This window comes from Petaurus breviceps, unplaced genomic scaffold, assembly GCF_028583685.1.
Source record: "Petaurus breviceps papuanus isolate PSGF00001 unplaced genomic scaffold, PetGlider_PUasm1.0 188, whole genome shotgun sequence".
NCBI lineage: Eukaryota > Metazoa > Chordata > Mammalia > Diprotodontia > Petauridae > Petaurus > Petaurus breviceps.
This window is the reverse complement of record NW_027185804.1, coordinates 33,760,821-33,764,473: the sequence shown is the minus strand read 5'-3', so window position 1 is coordinate 33,764,473 and position 3,653 is coordinate 33,760,821.

Below are 3,653 nucleotides of genomic sequence, written 5' to 3'. Positions count from 1 at the left end.
ACTTGCATTCTATTAGGAGATAAAACATGTGTGCACATAATAACTAGTATTTCTATAATGCTTTAAGGATTGTAAAGTACTTTACAAGTATTCTCTCATTTCATCCTCACAGCAACCCCGTGGAGGTAAATGCCATTTTACAAATGGAGAGACTGAGGCAGACAGAGATAAGTAGAGTCACACAGCCAGCAAGTGTCTGAAGCTAAACATAATACAGATATTTGTATATACATAGAAATACACTCAAAACAAATGCAGGATAATTTGCAGGGAGAGGCACTAGCAGCTGGAACAATGAGCTTTGAAAGAAATGAGAGAAGCTAAGAGCAGAAATGAAGAGAGCGCCCTCCTTGTGCAAAGGTACAGGGATGGGTGATAACATGGCTGAGGAACATCAAGAAAGTCACCTTGGCTGGACCTCAGAGAGCATGGCAGGGAAGAGTGTAGAGCATAAAGGTTGGAAGGTGGGTGGGAGCCAGGTTATGAAGGGTTTTTAACACCAAAGAGAGGGTCTGGTATTCAATCCTAGAGGTCATAGGAAGCTGCTGGACTTCATTGAGTAAGGGAGTGACCTGTGCTTTAGGGAGATCACTTTGGGAATTGTGTAGGTGGATTGGAATGGAATGAAAGAAATTTAAGGCAGGGACATCAATTCAGATGTAACCTAGTTTAGAAGTGATGGGGGTCTGAACTAAGTTTGCTATTATTCGGTCATTCAGTTATGCCCAACTCTCTATGACCTTGTTTGGGGGTTTTCTTGGCAAAGATACTGGAGTGGTTTTCTGTTTTCTTCTTCTGTGTGTCCCCATTTTATTGATGAGGAACTGAGGCAGATAGGGATTAAGTGGCTTGCCCAGGATCACACAGCTAGTAAGTGTCTGAGGTCAGATTTGGACTCAGATCTTGACTCCAGATCTGGTCTCTATCCACTGCACCACCTAGTTGCCCCTAAGGTGGTCAAGTGAAAATAGAGAGAGGGGTATTGATGGCAGAGATATTGTGGGGAAAGGATCAACAAATCATGGTAACTGATAGGATAGAGGAAGGTACAGTGAGATACAGGAAGGAGAGTGAGAAATCAAGTCTGGCTTTGTGAACCTGGGTGACTTGGACAGATGGTGGTACTCTCAATAGAACTGGTAAGATCAGAAGAGGGAAAAGATTGAGTTCTCTTTGGGACATTCTGGGTTTGAGATGAGTTTGCATTTCAGTCCAAAATGTCCAAGAGGCAGTTGGTGATGGGGGACTAGAGCTTGGGAAAGAGACCAAGTCTAGAGACAGAGATCTGACTTTATTTGTGTGGAAAATGTTTTATAGTTGTGTTAATATAGTTCTTGAGTTTGTCTTGGCAGGGAGACTCCCAAGGATTTTATATTGTCTCCAGTTATTTAAAATGGCATTTCTCTTTCTGTCTCTTGCTGCTGGGCTTTGTTGGCAATATCTAGAAATGCTGATGATTTATGTGGGTTTATTTTATATCCTGCAACTTTGCTAAAGTTGTTAATAATTTCAAGTAGTTTTTAGTTGATTCTCTAGGATTTTCTAAGTATAACACCATATCATCTGCAAAGAGGGAGAGCTGTGTTTCCTCATTGCCTATTCTAATTCTTTCTATTTCTTTTTCTTCTCTTATTGCTATAGCTATCATTTCTAGTACAATATTAAATATAGAGGTGATAATCGGCGCCCTTGCTTCACCCTCACCCAGATTGTATTGGGAAGACTTTATCAGCACTTTTTGAAATTCTGACCCCTAGTCATCTCATGCTAATTATAACTCCACTCCAGAGATCCTACAAGGAAACCTTGAATCTATATTCCTGCCAACCACTGTCTTTTTGATCTTTACTAATAAACAGTATAGCTACTGTAGTATGGGGGTCTGAGAAATCTTTTGGCATTCAAAAGTGGTCCTCTCACTCAAAAAGAGTAGAGATCCCTGATGTGGGAGTACAGAAAGAAGATAAAGCTTGGCCCTAACCTCACAGTGATGGTACTTCACAGTCTAGACAATTAGTGCTCTCTTCTCTCAATAAACTTCTTGGCTCCCTATTACCTTTAGGATCAAATACAAAACTCTTGATTTCATATTTAAAGTTCTTTGCCACCTGTCTTCAGGACACTTTTTCAGCCTTATCACACATTTCTTCTTTTCGTGCCCTCTAAGGTCTAATCAAACTGTCTTTGCTGTTCCCACCCTCCATCCCCATGCCTGCAATGTTCTCTCTCTTCTTCTCAGTCTCTCAGATTCCCTACTTTCCTTCAAGACTCAGCTCAAGCATCACCTCCTAGAAGAGGTCTTATATTTTCCTCAGCTGCTAATGCCTTCTCTCCCCCAATCACCTTGTATCTATTTTTATTTTCACAATACACATGTAATACTCATCTGTGTAATGTGTATATGTGTACACATATGTGTTCTCCCCTTCTAAACTACTAACTCCTTAAGTAAAGAAACCAGCATTTATTAAGTACCTACTGTGTTCCAGGTGCTGTGCTAAGTGCTTTACAAATATCATCTCACTTGATCCTATTTTTACCCCCATTTTATAATTGAGGAAACTGAGGCAGACAGAGGTTAAATGACTTGCCTAGGGTCACAGAGCTAGTAAGTTTCTGAAGTTGGATTGGAACTCAGGTCTTCCTTAGTCTAAATCCAGCACTCCAGGCACTATGGTGCCACCTAGCTGACAAGAACAATTTTTAATTTCCTCTTTGTTTCCCCAGTGCCTAGCATTGTGCACCACACAGAGTGCTTATTGATGGACTAACTGATTGATGAATCCTCATCATTCCAGGGTCTTTGCTGTGGGCACAGAGCCCCTGAGGATTTAGCCAAGATATGCCCAACTCTCTCTGCTCAGAGCTGGTAATGAAAGCCCTCAGTGCCCCAAGCTTTTAACACATAAAAGTAGAGGTGCTAATGTATGGATCCCCTGGTGTATAATTAGCACAGGTTGGTTTTTTTGTTTGTTTTTTTTAGCATATGTGAAATGCACATAAGTCCTCCATCCCTATCTCCCCTGGGTCCTTCACCCTCTGCTGTGTTAGTTTTGCCTGACACTAACCTAAAAAACTACAGCAAGCACCTCTGCCTCAGCCTTAAACCTTGCCTCCTGGCCTCACCCTCCTATGTCCAGAGTCTCTTGGGTTCTGATTCATCTCAGGTTTTCAATATTCTTAGCCAGGTGGTTTTGTGCCTCAGTTTCCCCATCTGTCAAATGGACTGCTAACACCGGCTTTTGGGGATGCTGGGAAGATGTGCATGTGTCCTTTGTGGGTCATGGGGAGGGGAAAGATATTCTCTGTGGAAAAGAAACAAAGTAGAACCAGAACAATGTGCCTGATGGCTATGATGAAAACATCTCTGAAAGGTCTAAGATTACAGATCTAGAAGAAAACTCCAACCCCCTTGTTTTACAGATGAGGAAACTGAGGCTCATGGAGAGAGACTCCTCCAAGGTCAAACAGATGGTGTCAGGAATGGGATTTGAACCTAGGATTTGTGACCTCAGAGTTAGGACTCTTTCCATTGGACCATGCTGAGTCCCTGAACTCAGATTCTGGGTTGATACAGAAAGAACAGGGCATATGTGTGTGTGTGTGTATATATATATATATATATATATATATATATATATATATATATATAT